The sequence below is a fragment of the Dasypus novemcinctus genome, chromosome 7, assembly GCF_030445035.2.
Source record: "Dasypus novemcinctus isolate mDasNov1 chromosome 7, mDasNov1.1.hap2, whole genome shotgun sequence".
NCBI lineage: Eukaryota > Metazoa > Chordata > Mammalia > Cingulata > Dasypodidae > Dasypus > Dasypus novemcinctus.
The window spans coordinates 118,936,736-118,957,299 of record NC_080679.1 but is presented as its reverse complement, the minus strand read 5'-3'; positions in this window follow the sequence as shown (position 1 = coordinate 118,957,299).

Sequence of the window (20,564 nt, the reverse complement as noted above, 5' to 3'; positions counted from 1 at the left end):
TAACCCAGATTTCCTTTATTTAACTTGAGATTGATCACTTTACAGCTGTTGTTTTTAAATGTACTTCAAATATTGAGGCTCTATATTCCTCACATGCACAGATTTGAAATGATGAGAATGCAAGAGAACCAGGTTTGGAAGAAGCTTGCTTTTATCCATCCATAGCACACTTCAAATGAGCAGGGAGTTTTTGAAAAAAGTGTTTCACTCTCTCTGGCCTATACACTGACCAACAGAGAAATAAAAAATTCAAATAAGAGAATTTCAATTATTGATTCTTTTTTGCAGACACTTTTGTACAATTATACTGGGGTTGAAATTTCAAGCAATTTTTCAAGCAAAAGGCTCATAAGCATAGTCGTTAGTATCAAAGACCCATCAATGGACCATCCTTCTTCACTGGTCATTGCTCCTGAACTTGTGGAATTGTTGCTGTTCCATTAGAGAATGTATCAGAGAGCTCTCCAGGATGGGAATTCAGTGTTCTTTCAGTTGTGTGAATCTCTACCCACTGTGGCAATGCTCCATGGACATTTGAACATATTTATTTACCTTCTTTGTATGCCCAGGTGAACTTCCTGTCATGTAACTCCCATCACTGACAGCCCACACCAATGCTCCTCCCTTGTCATAGTTGAACCTTACTGTGATCCAAAATTTCTACAAAAATGAATTCAAATATATAGCCAAATTCAATTAATAGGAAAATGAGAGAGTAATGATAGTTTAAACATAAGAAAAAAATACATAATAGTTTAGAAAAACTAAAACTAAAATAAAGTTTTTAAAAATGGGGTATTAAAAAATGAAAAATATATTTTTTAAAATTTTTGATGTTTTGCTTTTCATTTCTGTAATAACTGTTGTCCTGCATGTACAGTGGCAATTTCTTCCATTTCTACCTCAGTGTCTTACTTTTTTTTTTTTTCATTATGTCTTCAAAGAAGTTTTAGGTCATAGTAAAGTCAAGTATAGAATATAGGGGACTCCCATATACCCAACATCCTCCCCCTCTTCCCCTTCCCTATTAATGATCTTTTCACATGTGGATGGTACATTCATTGCAACTGATGTACAAATATTGAAACCATGGCCAGCAGTTTACATTATGGTTTATATTTCAGAACATACAATTTTATAAATTTTTGATGAAATTTAACATGGCCTATATCCATTATTGCAAGATCATGCAGAACACTTCCATTGCCCCTTAACTACCCCCTTTTCCATCTTTCTGTTCCTCCTTCCTCCTCCCCTTAACTACCCCCTTTTCCATCTTTCTATTCCTCCTTCCTCCTCCCCTCAGGGCCCACAGTGACCACCAGGCTTCACTGCTTAAAGGACTAGATTCCTAGATACTTGCAACAATGCTGAGGGCTTGACATACTAGTCTGTCCTCCCCATTAAGAACCACCCATGCTCTTGAGAAACAACTTCCCCTCTGTCTGGGAACATATCGGGCCTCCTCAGGATGGGAGCACAACATCTTCCCATTCATTATATGGGTCTCCACCCCAATGATATAACACACTATGACAAGATGAGCACTCACTCACTCCCTAGAAGCCTCAGCATATAAATGTATCACCTTCCCCCCAGCATGGGACATGACTCCCAGGGACAAGCCTCCCTGGCACTGAGGGATTACTACCAAGCACCAGCTGGTGATTCAAATGGAAAAAAACCTTGAATAAAAGGGGGAAATTGTGAAAACAAGTGAGTTTATATGGCAAAAAGACTTCAAAGGGAGTTGGGAAGTCATCAGAGAGGTAATGCTTATGCACATCTCAGCAAGATCACATAGACAATGTAGATACTACATCAAATAGTGGGGTTGGCTCCTGAGGGCTACAGAGATACCTAGGTCCTATAGTCATGGCAGGTAGCTCCACTTTAGTGCCTTCCTAGTGGGCCTTACTTTGGAGTTTTTGTGCCTGAATGTGACAGAGTTGGATTCAGATATGACATCTCTACACATGACTCTTCTGTTCCTTTTATTTGAACCTGTAGTTGGTGTTAGAGTTGGTAGGTATATGTCCAAGACACTTGAGTCTCTGGGCTATCCGTGTGTCAGCTGGGCCCTGAGCCTCAGGAGTGTTGCAACACCTACTCTCCAGTTCATGGGACTCACCCAGGACAACTAACAAGAAGGTGAAGATGGGCAACCACCACACCAAGGAACTGAGAGAGTCTACAACTGCAAGCAAGAGAATCCATCCATCAGCCATATGGGATGGAAGTTCCCTCTCAGTTGGAGATGGAGTGGGCATCACCATCCCCAAATCCTCAGGATTGGGGAATAAAATATAGACTAGAGTGGACTTACTGGTATTCTACTATAGACTTATTGTGATTTTAGTAATGGAAGAAATTATGTCATGATATAGAGACAATAGCCTCTAGAGTTGCTGAAGGCAGGGAAAGAGAAAAAGAGGTGAAATATGGGGGATTTGGGGGACTTGATATTGTTCTGAATGACATTGCAAAGACAGATACAGATACAGGACATTATATATTCTGCCATAATGGAGTGGGAGAGAGTGTAAACTACAATGTAAATTATAATCCATGCTGTGTGACAATGCTCCAAAATGTGTCCATCAATTGCAATGAATGTACCACACTAATGAAAGAAGTTGTTAATGTGGAAAAAGTGGGAGTTGTGGGGAGAGGGGCATATGGGAATCCCCTATATTTTTTTAAAGTAAGATTTTATGTAATCTATGTATCTTTTAAAAATAAATTTAAAATATTTTTTAAAAATAAATAAATAAACTTAGGTTGAGTGGATATCAACAGGAAGTGTCATACTAATTGAATTTTGTTTATTGAAATAAAATTATAAATTTACTAGATCTACTTTAACCCTTTACTTTCAATAAAATGTTGTTTATATTGAGAAAAGAGCCAAGATATATCATAGGTTAACTGTCTTTTGAAATGTTACTGACCTTTTCTTTTCTGTTTAAAAGAAAACCCATTTTAGGAAAGCCTTTTAGAAATGTTTCTATAAAGGAGGGGTTTTTAGCTAGTTTTTAATACCTAAGTTACAGAGATTTATTTATTCAACAATCACATATTGAAAGCCATTGTTTTAGTTTTCTAGGCTTCTCCAGCAAATTCCATTAAATACTTTGGTTTAAACAATAAGAAACTATCTGCTTACAGTTTTAAGGTCAGGAAAATGTCCAAATAAGGGCATCACCAAGGTGATGCTTTCTTCCTGAAGATGGCTGTCAGGAATCCTTGGCTCCTCTGCCATATGGCAAGGCACATGGCAGCTTATGCTAGTCTCTTCCTTCTTTTCTGAGTTCATTTTCAGCTTCTTGCCTCCTGTGGCTTTCTTTTTCTCTCTCTGTAGTCATTCCATTTATAAAGAACTCCAGTAATAGGATTGAGACCCATCCTGATTGGGCTTGGTCACACTTTCACTGAAGTAGACTCATCAGAGGGTCCTACTAACAATGGGTTTACACCCACAACAAGGTATATTTAAGAACATGTTTTTTCTGGGGCACATAGAGGTTCAAACCACCATAGCCACCTCTATGTTTAAAGTATTAAATTACTGATTTTGTTCACTAATTTGTTCATCAAATATTTATTGTCACAGACAATATGTATTTTAAGGGAGGAGAGAAGCTGAAAGCAGAGGAGGTACACGGATACATTGCAGGCTTTGATGCAGATCCAGCACTTTCACTGTTGCTTGATATTTTTACACACTTTTCTTTCACTTGACTGAATGAGAAGTGTTAAAAGACAATGTGAGGCTCAAAACATTGATAGAATGATATGATATGAAATTTACTTTCCTGTTTAATATACAGGAAAAACTAATTACAATCTGTAATTAATTCTCAAAAGTAACAGAGCATATGGGAATGAAAGACACAATAGATGAGATTAAAAATACAGTGGAGGCATAAAATAGCAGAGTTTAATTGATGGAATACAGAATTAGTGAATTGGAGGACCAAGCATCAGAACTGGAAAATATGGGAGAACAGAAAGAGAAGAGAATGGGGAAAAAATGGAACAGGTTTTCAGGGAATTGAATGACAACACAAAACGCAAAAGCATACACATTATCAGAGTCCCATAAGGAGAAGAGAATGAAAAGTGGGAAGAAAATATTTGAGGAACTAATGACTAACAACGTCCCAACCCTTATGAAAGACATAAATACCTTGTGTATGTCCAAGAAGGATAACACACACCAAACAAAATAAATCTGAATAGACCTGCTCAGAGACACCTATTGTTGAGAATGACAAATATCAGAGATAAAGAGGATTCTGAAAGCAGCAAGAGAAAAGTAAAACATCACATACAAGAGAATCTCAATAAGATTAAATGCTGACTTTGCATCAGAAACCATGCAGGTGGAAAGAAGGTGGAATGATGTATTTAAGGTACTGAAAGAGAAATACTGGAACCAAGAATTTTGTATCTAGTAAAACTGTTCTTCAAAAATGAGGATGAGTTTAATATTTTCACAGACAAATAAAAACTGAGAGAGTATGTTACCAAAAGACCAGAATAATAAGAGATACTAAAGGGAGTGCTGCAGCCTGAAAGGCAAAAATAAGGGTGAGAGACTTGGAGAAGAGTGTAAAAATGAAGATTATTAGGAAGGTTAAGTTAAAGGATAAAAACACAAATAATAGTAAGATATGACTATGTAAAGTCAAAGGATAAAATGGATGAAGTAAGTAATGCCTTTACAAAAAGAAAATTGAATGTTAATGGCTTGAACTTCCCAATCAAAAGACATAGGCTGATATAAAGGATTAAAAAATGTGCTATCTAAATGCTGTTTATAACAGACTCACCTCAGACATAAGCACATAACCGGGCTGAAAATGGACAGCTGGAAAAGATATTCCATGCAAATAGTAACAAAAAAATAGCTGTAGTAATGATACTAATATCTGACAAAATAGATTTTAAATGCAAAACTGTTATAATGGATGAAGAAGGTCATTATATATTATAAAAGGGGCAATTCACCAAGAAGAAATAACTATAATAAATACTTATACTCCTAACTTGGGTGCCCCAAGATACATGAGGCACACACTGGCAAAACTGAAAGGAGAAATAAATGTCTAAGATAATAGTTCAAGACTTCAATAGACCACTCTTAGTATTGTCTACAACATCTGGGCAGGGGATAAAGAAATAAACAGAGCTTGAATAATATGAAAAATGAACTAGACCTAACAGACATCTATAATATATTGCACCCCAAAACAGGATATATATTCTTTTCAAGTGCTCATGGATTCTTCTACAGGGTAGATGATATGTTGGGTACCAAGACAGCTCTCAATAAATTTTAAAAGATTGAAATTATACAAAACACTTTCTGTGATCTTAACAGAATGAAGCTGGAAATCAGTAATGAACAGAAAAAGGGAAAATGCATAAATACATATGGAGGTTAAACATCACACTCTTAAGTAATCTGTGGGTCAAAGAAGAATTTGCAAGAGAATTCAGTAAATATCTTGAAATGAATGAAAATGAGAACATGCCATATCAAAACCTATGGGAAACCACAAGGGCAATGCTGAGAGGAAAATCTGTAGCCCTCAATGCTTGCATTAAAAGAGAGGAAAGAACTAAAATCAAAGCTCTAACTGCACATGGAGAAATTAGAATAAAAACAACAACAACAAAACAGCAAACTAATCCCAAACCAAGCCTAAGGAAAGAAATAGTAAAGATCAGAGCAGAAATAATTGAGATAGAAAACAAACAACAACAACAAACAAAAGAGAGAATCAACAAAACCAAGAATTAGTTCTTTGGGAAGATAAACAAAAGCAACAAACCATTAGCTAGAATAACAAAGAAACAAAGAGGGAAGATGCAAATAAATAATATCACAAATGAGAGGGACTCAGAAATAAGAGATATTGAAAGAGGATGAACAAATGTATGCCAAAAAACTAGACAATGTAGACGAGTCAAACAAATACCTAGAAACACACAAATGAACTACAATGACCCTAGAAGACATGGAAGACTTCAAAAAGCAAATCACAATTAAGGAGATTGAAACACTCATCAATAACCTCCCAAAGATGAAAAACCCAGCACCAGTTAGCTTCAAAGGTGAATTCTATCAATCATTCAAAGACAATCTAATACCAATCTTGCTCAAGATCGTCCAAAAAATTGAACAGGAAAGAATGCTTCCAAAATCATTTTATGAAGCCATCATCACCCTAATATCAAAACCATATAAAGATATTACAAAAAAAAATTACAGACCAATCTCTCTAATGAATATAGATGCAAAAAATCCTCAACAAAATACTTTGCAAACCAAATCCAAAAATACATTAAAAGAATTAAACACCATGATCAAGTGGACTTTATCCCTAGTATACGAGGGTGGCTCAACACAAGAAAATCAATTAGTGTAATAACCCACATTGATAAATTGAAGAAGAAAAATTACATGATCCTCTCATCTGATGCAGAAAAGGTGTTTGACAAAATACAGCATCCTTTCTTGATAAAAACAATACAAAAGATAGGAATAGAAGGAGGTGTTCTCAATATGATAAAGTGAGTATATGAAAAACCTATCACTATCATTGTACTCAATGGTAAAAGATGGAAACCTTTTAAAATGAAATTAGGAAAAAGACAAGGATGCCAAATGCCACCAGTTAATCGATACTTGTGTTGGATTTTCTAGCCAAAACAATTAGGCTAGATAAAGAAACCAAAGGCACCCAGACAGAAAAGGAAAAAGTAAAACTCCCACTATTCACTGATAACATGATCCTATATCCAGAAAATCCTGAAAAATCCACAGCAAAGTTTCTAGAACTAACAGACAAGTTCAACAAAATGGTAGGACACAAGATTAATAAACAGAAATCAAAGAGTACTTTTATACACTACTGATGAGCAGTCTGAGGAGCAAATCAGAAAAAAAATCCATTTATAATAGCGACTAAAGAAATAAATACTTAGGAATAAACTTTACTGGGGACATAAAGGAACTGTATTCAGAAACATACAAAACATTTATAGAAGAAGATATAAATAAATGGAAGGAATTCCATGTTCATGTACTAGAAGACTTAATATCATTAAGATGCCAATTCTACACAACTGATTTAAGACACATCTCAATTTAAAAATCCCAACAGCCTTTTATATAGAAATGGAAAAGCCAATTTTCAAACTTATCTGGTAGGGTAAGTGTCCCCGAACAGTCATAAATATCTTTAAAAAGAAGAATGATGTTGGAGGATTATCACTTCCTGACTTGAAAGCATATTGCTTAGCTGTCATGATAAAAACAGCAATGATGCTGGCATAAAGATACTACAATTCAACAATAAAAGACAAGCTACCTGATTTAAAAAAGGACAAAAGACTTGAAAAGACATTTATCCAAAGAAGAAATACATGGTGAAAAAGCACATGAAATAATGTTCAACATCACTAGCGATTAGGGAAATGCAAATCAAAACTACAATGGGATATCATTTCACACCTTTCAGAATAGTCACTATTAAAAAGTCAGAAAACTGCAAGTATTGAAGAGGATGTGGAGAGATAAGAACACTTATTCGCTGTTGGTGGGAATGTAGAACATGCAGCCAGTGTGGAGGACTGTTTGGCAGTTCATAAGGAATTTGAATATAGACTTGCCATGTGTCTTGGCCATACCGCTGCTAGATATATACCCAGAAGAGCTGAGAGCAGTGACACAAACAGACATTAGCACACCAATGTTCATAACAGCATTATTCACAATTGCCAAAAGATGGAAACAACACAGTTGCCCATCAACAGATGAATGGATAAACAAATTGTGAAGTATAAACACAATGAAATATTATGCAGCTGCAAAAAGAAATGAAGTTGTGAAGCATATGACAACATGGATGAACCTGGAGGACATTATGTTGATGGAAGCAAGCCAGACACAAAAACAAATACTGTATGATTGCACTAATATGAACTGAATATATTGTGTAAACTCATGGAGCTAATAATTAGAATATAGGTCACCAGAAAATAGAATGAGGGTAGAGAATGGAAAGCTAGGGTTAATTTGTTCAGAATTGCCAAAAAGGTTGTTTGTAAATCTTTGGTAATGAATAGAAATGGTGAAAGCACACCCTAGTGTTTGTAACTCTCTGTACTTTATATGGGTAAAACAGTGGTTGACAGGACATGGACATTATGAGAAGGAAAGTTAAAAAATGTAACATGGATTGTCTCATATAGTGAAAACTCATATGAAATATGAATACGGAGAATACTGCATATATAAAACTGTTTTGGGAGGCGAACTTGGCCCAATGGATGGGGCATCCACCTACCACATGGGAGGTCCGCGGTTCAAACCCCAGGCCTCCTTGACCCGTGTGCAGCTGGCCCATGCACAGTGCTGATGCGCACACAAAGTGCCCTGCTGCGCAGGGGTGTCCCCTGCATGGGGGAGCCCCATGCGCAGGTTGTGCGCCTCGTGGGGAGAGTCACCCAGCGTGAAAGAGGGTGCAGCCTGCCCAGGAATCGCCCCACACACACTGTGAGCTGACACAGCAGGATGACACGGCAGAAGGAGACACAGATTCCCAGTGCTACTGATAAGGATAGAAGCGGTCATTGAGGAACACACACTGAATGGACACAGAGAGCAGACAACGGGGGAGGGTGGGGGGTAAGGGGAGAGAAATAAATAAAAAATAAATAAATCTTTTTTAAAAAATGCGTAAAGCAAAAAAAAACCTGTTTTTTTACAAAATATAAACACAAATAAACTAGAAAGACAGAAACAGAATAGCGGCTATGTATGGCAGGTGAGGCATAGAGAGATTGAGAGGTGATAAGTTGTCTTTTGTTTGTCTGTTTTTCATTATTTTTATTATTGGAATAATGAAAATGCTCTAATAATGATTGGAATAATGTGATTGTATATTTTGGATGAATTTATGCTTTATTAATATGCATCAATGAAATTGATTTGTTAAAAAATACATTGTGAGGCTCAAAACATTGATGGAATATGATATGCAATTGATGTTCCCCTTTAATATGCAGGAATGTCATATTAAATATACCTAGCAGTAGGCAAACAAGTGACACTTGACAAGTGAAAAATTACAAGGAGATTGTAATGTTGTTATGAAGCCATGGATTTATTCAGTGATTAGAAGAAGCAGGAAAAAGAAAGATTGTAAAATGATTCTGGACCTAAGAACTGAGGCTTCATACATGTTTTTATGCATGTGTGTATATATACACACAAATATATAGATATACATACATATGCATACAAACATAGAAATATATATAATGCATAAATATGTTTGTGAGTATATAAACACATACATTATATATTGCTGAACCATTTCAAAGTACATACATCAAAACTTTACCCTTAAGTTGATAAACATCCATCTCTAAACACTAATAATTTCCAAAATAACTGTAATACTAATATCACACCAAAAAGAATTAACAATAATTCCCCAATATCCAATATCCTTTCCCCAGTTGTCAAGACCTGGAAATTTTTAATGGCAGAAACCCTATCAATAAGTGATATAGAAGATATTTCCTTAAAACTTAGGAAATTTAGTTAAGAAGTGGTTGATAATAGTTGAGTATAATGACAAGTGTTCTAGTCTGTCCTGGAACAATTTTATTCCGTTCTATAATCATACATTATATCTTAAATTAAATCTGTAAAAACAAAAGTGGTGATTGGACATTTTTCTGAACATTTGTTATTATTTCATAAAGCTATGTTTTTATAAATATACTTATAAATATAAAAAGTTAAATTTTACATATTTTGTTGATGGTGAATATACTCTATATCCAAATCTTTATTGTCGTAATGAGGGTTCCCAAGAGAACTTCCAGTCAATGATCTTGGAAAAGTTACCTCATCCTTGGAAGAGTAAAGCTATAAGAACTTAACTGGGCCCAGAAATAAAGCTGAAAAACAGTAAAGTAAAGAGGCAAAAAGACAGACAAAGCAGTAGGAAATATCTGTAATGACAATGAGAATATAAATAAATCAATCTCAATACAATTAAAAGGTTAGAAGATATAGGGAAATAAAGAATGAGTAAAAATTCAGGAAGGATTCAATCCAAAAATAAAAATAAAATATACAAATATTATTTATTATTTGAAATAATTTAGTTGGACAATCAGGCACAAAGAAAATTATTACTATTAACATGTAACCTACCAGAAAGCCTTACAGTCTCTCTTTTCTCTACTCTGCACACAAAATACTACTGTCAATTATCTTTTCATGTGTTCATGTCTCTATAGACCATACAATACTTGGCACAGTCTTAAATATTTTTGTATCTACCACACAAATTAGCAACACAATACCTTTCACATTGCAGGGACTCAATAAATAATTGTTGTCTTTCCATTTAATTAGGATGGAAAACCTAATTTCTTTTAACTCTAGTGATGTGAAATCTAGGCTTCCAATAAGATATCCCAGGAGTCCTTAGAAGATTTAACTTTTCTTTTTGAGAATTTCTGAGCTGTAAAAGAAAATGAGCTTATCTTAAAGGAATGGGGACTAGATGGTATATGCATTCTCACAGTAGCCCAAGATTGCTTTGGGGTTTCCCAAGCTCTAAACAATGACAAAAAGTACATTAACCACAAGATCAAGATGCCTAATCAATTTGCAAACACATGGAAGGACTCAGGATGATGGGTAATAACCAGCATGACTTTGTGACCAACAAATCATGTTAGACCAATTCAATTGCCTCCTCTGACAGAGTGGCAGACCTTGTGTGCAAGGAGGAAAGGACAGACATAATATATTTTGACTTCAGGGAGTCTTCTGACTCTGTTCCACATGACATGCTCATCAACAAGGTACGAAAATATGGCTTGCTGTCAGAGATGACTTAAATTGATTAGAAAGGTGGCTAATTGGGAAGAGAAGGAAAGTCACAGGCTGCATAAAAACACAAGTGTGAAGCCAATATATCCAGGTCTGGGCCTGAATAAATTCAAGGGCAAATGAGTATAGCAGGCAAACCAGAATAGTGCCTATAAAATAGACTAGCTCATATTTTTTCATGGATTTTGTCCCAATTCTTTTAGCTAAATGAATGGACATTCTGTTCCTGTACTCATAGCAAAGTAATTACTTTAGATTAAAGCTTTGTATTTCCAAAATGTAATACGAAAATGAAAAAAAATAACTAGGCATAATCATTTTCTGTTAAGATACTAAGAATAAGAGTCCATCAAGAACAAATATGACAGATCTCTTCTGACACAATGGATAAAATGGTAATAGAAAATAGGATGGCTAGTTTCAAAGGGAAGATTATGACCAAAAGTTTGGAGAGTGTTAGATGACCAAAGGCAGAAATAATGGAGGCCTCTAATTGTCTGAGAATAATCAGAGGTGACCTGAAATTAATTTCCTCTACCTAGCATTTGGGTGAAGATCAGACCTTGAATTCAGTATTTAGGACAGACCAATCAATATTTTAAACTAATCAGATCAACTGGAATAACTTACACAGAAATTTTGCAGGAATTGATGTCTTATTTTATCACTACAAATCAGTCAACCAGTAAGTCTTTAATTAACACTAATTTTTTGTCCATGCCAGCTAATCACAGTCTTTGCCCCTAAAGAGTCAAAGCTCCTAGAAGAAAATGTAGGAAAACATCTTCAAGATCTTGTGGTAAATGGCAGTTTCTTAAACCTTATGTCCAAAGCACGAGCAACAAAATGGGACCTTCTCAAAATACAACACTTTTGCACCTTAAAGGACTTTGTCGAAAGGGTGAAAAGTCAGCTGACTCAATGGGAGAAAATATGTGGCAATCACTTATCTAATAAGGATTTAATATCCATGATACATAAGGAGATCATACAATTCAACAATAAAAAGACAAAGTATCTGATTAAAAAATGGGCAACAGACTTGAAAAGACAACTGTCCAAAGAAGAAATAAAATGGTGAAGAAACACATGAAAAAAAGTTCAACATCAATAGTGATTAGGGAAATGTAAATCAAAACTGCAGCGAGATATCATTTTGTACCTATTAGACTGGGTGCTATTAAAAAGTCAGAAAACTAAATGTTGGAGAGGAAATAGAAAGATAGGAACACTTATTCACTGTTGGTGGTAATGTAGTGGTACAGCCACTGTGAAGTACTGTTTGGCAGTTCCCCAATGAAGTTGAATATAGACTTGTCATGGGACCTGGCAATACCATTGCTAGGTATATATGCAGAAGAACGGAGAACAGTGGGCACGAGTAGATATCTGCATACTGATTGTTCGTAGCAGCATTATTCATGATAGCCGAAAGTGGGAAACAACCCAGGTGCCCATCAATGGAGGAATGAATATAACAAATTGTAGAGTAAACACAAGCTGGAATATTATGCAGTGGTAAGAAAAAATGAAGTCGTGAAACATGACAACATGGATGAACCTGGAGGACATTATGTTGAGTGAAGCAAGCCAGACCCAAGGGGACAAATATTGTATGACTGCCCTATCATGAACTAAATATAATATGTGAAATATAAACACATTATGTAAAATATGAATATGGGTAGAAGTAAATATATAAGACCATTTTTCTTTGAAGCTGAACAAATGTAAGTTAGTAGTACAAAATGTTAATATCGGAAGAAAAAACACTCCACATCATACTAAGTGAAAGAGACCAGACACAAAGTACTATATATTGTATGATTCCATTTATATAAAATGTAAATATAAATCAATTTTTAAAGATGAAAGGAGATTAGTGGTTATGTAAGTCTGAGGAAGGAAGGCTAAGGGGTTGTGGAGTCTTTCTTTCTTTTTGGAGTAATGAAAATGTTCTAAAATTTTTGAGATGATGAATGTATAGCACTGTGATTATACTAAAAGACATTGATTATACACTTTGGATAGAATAGCTAGAAACAGCATACAGTGGGGGGGGGGAAGTGTATAGAGATTGAGAGGTGAAGAATTTTCTTGTTGGTTTCTTTGTCAGTTTTATGCTTATTATTATTATTATCAAAATAATAAAAATAACTACTAGGAGATACAACTATATACCCTTCAAATGAGCTAAAATAAAGAATCTAAGAAAACCCAATATTGGCAAGGACATGAAGCATTATCTGCTAAAGTTACATGTAGGCATAATCTATGACTCAATAAATTCCCTCCTAGATAAAAATACCATAGAACATGTGGACACATAGGCACCAGGATACATGTACAAAATCTTAGCAGCAGCATTGATTTTAATAGCCCAAACCCAGGGAAATCATTTCAACAGTAGAATAAGTCTTATTTATAAAATACAGCAATGAAAATAAACAACCTAAAACACCATGCAACAACTTGGATAAGTCAAATAAACTAAGGTTTAGTGAAAAAAGCAAAACACACACACAAATATATTGTGTAAGTCTATAATAAATTCAAAATATGCAACACTAAATAGGTATGTCAGTGGACACATAGATTAGTGCTAAAATTATTAAGCAGTGCAAAGAAGTGATTACCATAAAGTTCATCAGAAGGAACATATTAGGAGCTTCTAGAAATCTGGCAACATTCTATTTCTTGACCTGTGCTTCACGGGTTTGTTATACTTATCCCCAATATCCTGTTTATTTATGTTCACTTTCTGACATATTCTATTTCATAATTTTAAAAATTATAAAACAATAATAACAAATGCACAGCAGAGCCCCATAAACCAGCGTTAATTGATACCACTCTATAGAAATTGTTCTCTGGGATGTTTTCCCAAGAATCACATAAAATAGTGGGAAAAACCTTTATACTACACCTATCCTGCTTCATTTAGTTACAAATACTTTAACCAATGTTTTTGGGTGTCTACTATGTGACAAACACTGTTACAGACATTCAGAATTACATCAGTGAAACAAAATAAAAATCTTGGCTCTCACACATGAAATTCATATTCTAGTTTAAGTTTAAAAAAAGTTATTTTAGCAATTATGATTATAAGAACAAAGTGAAGCTAGGCTCAGAAAAGAGTTCATTCAGGGATTCAAATAGCATTAGGATTGTCAGTCTCCACTTCTTATCCCTCACCTTGCAATAAAGTTGTATTTCTACCTCTTTCTTCAGGCCTTTCTATGAGTTAAGGGCCATGAGCATAATTACCATGGCTGCCACATTCTTCCAGCTGTGCACCAAGGGTAAAGAAAACCATCTGTCATCCAGCACTATATGTAAGAATCCCAAGGAGACCTCTAATTACCCACTTTTAAATCATTGTTTCATTGTCTAGTCAATCACTGAGGACAAGATCGTGGCGTTCTCTGACTGGCCATGCCTGCATCTCATATCCAATCCAGTTATCAGAAAAATCAGTTCTGTAATTGGTAGTGGTAGCCCTATGGAATGGGGAATTTCCAAAAGAAATAGTGCTGAGAATAGTTAAGGTTATTGGGCTGACAAAAACAGTTGATTGACTCTTCAACAATTAGGCATAGTAAAAATTAGGTTATGAAAAGGGCAATCACACACACAAACAGTAATAAAATGCTGCAGGTCACAGAGAAAGGAGTGATTATTTTTAACAGACGGGTCAAGGAATGCTTCATTGACCTGCACCCGTGATTATTTTTAATAGACGGGTCAAGGAATGCTTCATTGACCTGCACCCATCCTCCTTCCACCCCTCACAGGCAGATCTCAAGGCCCCCCACGAAGGAATCAAACTGAGCATTTTATTCAGAATTAGAGAAACATGGATCTAAGGTCATGCTTGCTATTCTCTCATATTCTGAACAGAGAGAATGATTGGTGAACCCATAACTTTATACAATGTTCCAGAAAGGCAGCCCCATAATCTATCTCTGTCCCAGCATTTAATAGTCCTTCTAGGCTATTTCAGGATTAAAGGCTGCTCTCCTTAACCAAGCTAATGTAGTGTGGGTTTATAACCAGTCAATAAAGGACAATGATGCAACTAGAGAGAGAAAACTGGAGAGCAGGGATGAAAAGGACTTTGAGTTTGAGCTCTGCGTTCCTAAATTAAAATTTTAGAAAGTCTTTCCTTGCAAACTGCTAATGGATCTCTAACAATGAAATCTTCCTCTCCCCTACAGTGGGTAATTTGGGGCTAAAACTTTGAGGCTTTTTTTCTGGAAGTTTAAGGCACCATCACAAAATGTGGTTACTTCCTTCAGACTCTATGTTTACACTTTCATTCATTCACAATATTCCAGAACTAATCTTCTAATTATGGGAATAAATTGAAAATAAGCCCCCATACTACCCCTCTTCTTCTTCCCATACCACAACAGAACGCTCTACTATCAACTACACTGCTACAACATAACTTTAATATGTCCACACCCTGTCACCAGCCTTCTCCTTTGGCTGCCTTAAAGTTAACAAATTCCACCCCCAGCCTGTCTTCCCTTGATGACATTGTACTGTTTGTACACATCCTCCTCCTGAAACCCACTGCTGGTTGTAAAGCCCTTTTGGATTAAAATAGTGTGTTTCCTTTACCTTTGTTTTTCTTGATGCCCTAATGTAATCTTAGACTCTTAGTGTAATGCTCTGTACATAGAAAATATTTGATAAATAATTAAGATTTTCAAAAATTTACATTAAATAACAAATGATTCTACCATCACTTTTCTTTCCAACATCCATTAGAATCAAAGAATAAACTTTAGATCTCTCTAATAAGAATGACATCATGGGATCAGGTGACCAGAATTGGGATCTAACTATGGAGGAAGTAAGTCTGGCTATGGAGAGACAGGATGCATGGCATCCAGTATCAGATACCTTTGAGTCAAACCTTAGCAAGCGGCTTAAATTCTTTGAGCCCTACTTTCCTATTTGTGAAATGAGTATAAACCCCATCTCTCTGTGATACTGTGGGGATTGAATGAAATAATGTATGTAAAATACATATCACAATAAGTCTTTTAGTTTGTCCCTTCCCCTCTGGGGTTTGTGAAGTTGGAGGAGGATGCATGACACAGGTAGAATGAAGGCACACAAAAGAACACTGGGAGGAAAAATCTATGCAGCAAGTGGCATTGTTATTACTAGTTCAGTAGCTGGTATGGACTGACAGAGTAATTTGGGTGCTTTAATCCTTTGGTTATTTTCTAGACACTTTCCCTGCACCCCGTGAAAATAGGTGTTCCAAATTGGACATGCCATCTTTACAAGATCATGACCAAATGGTACTCACAATTGTTACAAAGCTGGAGAACAGGTTTTCGGGAAAGAAGCAAGTACAGTGGACTGTGATCAGAGTTTGCCTTCCAAGCACTCCTTTCTTCCCTTTATCTTTGTCTTCTTACCCATCATCTGGAAACCGCTTTATGCCTTCATCCAAGCATTTGTTTTCTTCACCCTCCATAAAAGCCCATTCAAATCCTCCCTCCTCAGATAGCACCTCACATACCAACAGGTTCCACCTGCTACTATCTTTACCCAAAATCCCATTCCCTCCATATCCTGACTCAGTCTTATACCCAAAACCAGTCTCCGAAGAATATTTGCATTTTAAAGGAGGATACCAAAGGAAGGTCTAATGTATTCTCTAGCAGATACCATGGACTCTTGGGCACTTGGAAATCTTTTCTAAAGCCTCCCAAATAAGAGCATCTAACAACTACAGAATACAGAAAACATTTTCTTTTTAGGGACGTAATTTACAAAATTATATATATGTATATATAAATCAAGTCACAACAAATTTTAATGTAATGAAATCACACAGATCTTATTTACAATCATGATGTAATTAAACCAAAGATCAATAACAATATGCAGAAACACTACATATTTTCGAAATTAAGAAAACTACCTCTAACTAAATCTATGTATCAAAGAAGACAATGTAACAGAGAAAAAAATGTTAATGTGCTTGTACCAGATTGTAACAAAAATGCTGCAAAATTTGTGGGGTGCAGAGAAAGCAAAATTAGAGGGAAATTTCTAGGCTTTTGATGCACATATCAGAAAACAAGGGAATGTGAAAATTAAGGCACACCCCTCTGACATGGAGATATGCCGCCCAGATCCCCTTTCAGAGAATGACTTGCAGGCACTCTTCATCTGTCAGCTCCTACACGGTCTCTCTCAGCTACAGAAGCTACACAGCCTGAAGGCATGTCCCTGTGTAATAAAGGGGTTTAAAGGCCCAGCCCAATGCTGAAAGCCCAATGCAGGTAGATTATGACAGGAACTATTTCTCCAGAGCTCTGTACCAGAGTTCTGTGTCTCAGTTCAACTTGTTTTTTTTTTGCTTTAATTCTGCTTCTTCCCATCTTTCACCACAAAGTTCATCTCAATGTTTGCATCCTGAGATCAGCAATCTGTGATATCATCTCAAAAGGTAAAGTACAGAACACTACACCAATGAAAGTTATGGAATTAAATAATAAAATTATGAACTAAAACAACTAAAAAAATCATTAGAGGGAACCAGCTGTGGCTCAATCAGTTGGGCTCCCATCTACCATATGGGAGGACCTGAACTCATGACCCGGGGCCTCTTTGTGAAGGCTAGCTTGTCCAAAAGATGCAGAGAGCCACCTGGCCTGCAGACCCCGCCCCACCCACAGACACTGCAGAGCACTGCCCAGCCCAGCTGGCAAGCACCGCAGAGAGCCAACTCAGCATGGTGACACAACAAAAAAGGGAGACAAGTAAAAAAAAAAAAACAAAGAAGAGCGCACAGCGAATGGATACAGAGAGCAGACAGCATGCAAAATACCACAGAGTAGGGTGGGATAAAAAAAAATCATTAGAGATAATTAACAAAGTCTTTCTTTGAAAAGACTGATAAAGTTGATAAACCCATAGTAAGCCTTATTGAAAACAATAAAATCCAAAAAGAATATACAGATAAATTATTAAAAGTAATATAAGAATCTAACAAATTGCTGGATACAGAATCAATTTATGGAAACAACTGATAGTCAAAATATCAGAACCACAGAAATTGAAATTAAAATGCCCTTAATAATAGTATCAAATCTAAGACATATATGTACAGTACTGCAACTAAAAACGTATATTTATATATATATAACCTTGATGAGATATATTAAATAAATTGAGAGATACACTATGTTCACAGATTGAAAGACTGTTGTAAATGTCAGTTATTCTCAAAAGTGATGTATAGGTTTAGTATAATGCCATATAATATCCCAGCAAGATTCCTTTTCACAGAACTTGACAAATGTATTCTAAAATTTACAAAGAACTAAGGATAGACAAGACACTCCTAAGAAGAAAAATGAATTGGGAAGTCTTCCTCTCCCACATATTAAGGCTTAGTTTTAAACTATGATAATAAAATACAGGTAAATAGACCAATGTAATAAAGGGGTCAAGAACAGACCTAGAGTGAATTCTTGATATAGGTCAGTGATGATATCACAGATCAGTGAGGAAATGGCATATATTATAATAAACAGTTTTCAGACAATTAGGTATTCAGATAAGAAATGAAAGAAATTCACATGAGGAATTTCATAAGAAATAGAATTGAGCCCTTGTCTCATTTCATACATAAGAATCAGGTCCTGGTAGACTAAAAATCTAAAGGTGAAAGATGAAATTTTAAAGTTTTTATAAGATATTTCTTCAGTATGTCAAATGAAACACAGTTTCTTAAACAAGATACAAAAACAGCAGAGGAATGTTCTACACCAATGCACGTTATTAGTGGTGGTGTGATGTGTGGAAGTCCTGTATTTTGTGCATGATTGTTCTATAAACCAGAAGTTTAGAAGTCTGATACTATCAAATGGAGAGGATATTGAGAAAAGGAACACCGTATATGTTTGATGGAATGGAAAACCTTTGGCATTATCTAGTAAATTGAAGATATATGACAATATTGAGTAAAAGTAAGACATAAAAATATATACAGTAGGATTCTATGTCATAAAGTTGAAAATCAGGGAAAATTAAACTACATCACTTTGTTATACACATATAGGTAATAAAACTATAAAATGATTATCACAAAAGAAAGGGAGTGCCTATGAAGGAAGATGATGATGATATTGAAAGACAAATGGAGGCTGCTGGGTTGCTAGTAATGTATTTCTCAACATGGGTGGTGCTTCCATTCGTGTTAGTTTTTTAACTATTTGTTAAGCCATACCCATAAATTTTACTTAAGTTTTCTGCATTTATTGTATTTTTCAACTTTAGGCATAAGTGACAATTTAAAAAAATGAGTGATGAAGAAACAGAAGCAATAAGATTTCATAAGTTTGTCTCTTAAAAAAATAGGAGAAAAGGAGCATAAGTAGTATGGAAGGTAGAGACAAAGGAGCTATTTTTTAAGAAGAGAAATATCTGTTCATATTTAAATTTTTAGTAGCAAGTGCCAGTATTAAAAGAGAAGTTAAAGATATAGGAGTATAGCATGAGACCATTAGAAAGCATGAAGTCACAGAATCAGAATACTCATAAAAGAAGAGCAGGAAAGAATGGACGTCGATGAAGATAATTTTGTAAATGCCAGACGAATCATCTGATAACTTCATTTACTCTGAAAGCCAGAAAGTGAGACTGTGCTTCAAAAACTAGCCCTCTTGGCAACAGTAGGCTGACAGTACTTTTCCCCTCTCCTGCACCAGCTTGCTAGGTGAAAGCCAAGAGACGCAGCTATGCAGATGATGGCCATTGCAGATGCCAGCAAGTCCACCAATGCCAGTGTTAACGGCATTCTAGCACTGCCAAGAGGCATGGCACTGTCTTGTGTAGTTGCCAAAGCTGCATGCACAAAAACTGCAGGAGACGGGTGAAGTCAAAGCCCAAACAGATCTTAATTTCCACAGGTTGCTTTATTTAAACTTAATCTCCAACTCTTGAGAAGGGAGCTAGAGGGTTTCCAGAATTCCCTCCCTCTGATAATCCCTCACGTATACTTCAATTCTTTCTTTGCTTAGGATGTATCTGTTGCAGGAATCTCCCATTATAGAGCTTCTCAAAATGAAATGTGTTTATGATCCAATAGGACAGAGGGGGCGGCTAAGATTCCACACGCTAACAAGCTTCCAGGTAACCCTAATGCTTCCGGTCCCCAAAACACACTTTCAGCAGCAAGGCCTTAGAAACTTCATGTAAATAGGATAAAAGGGCGTCACATCTTTAGCCATATAACATTTCAAAACATGTCAGAATTGTAGGTAAATACAGGTTATGTTCATGCTGGGACACTCTGCAAGGCTATCTTTCCAAATGAATGATAAGCACTTCAGCTGGTCAAAACTAATTGAGCATCCTCTATGTATCTCACTATGTGGGATGCAGACAATTAGTGAGATTTGTTTCTGCCTTTGTGGAATATATTTTTGACTCAGTGAGAAGCATCATACTTGAAAAATACCAGGGGCACTCAGACTAAAAATATTCAACTAGTCATAGTCCTATAGAACTGTACATGAGTTCTTTTTCTCTTTACGGACACATTATCAAATCCTTGGTATACCTTGAACAAATTTCATGAAACTAGAAATCACAG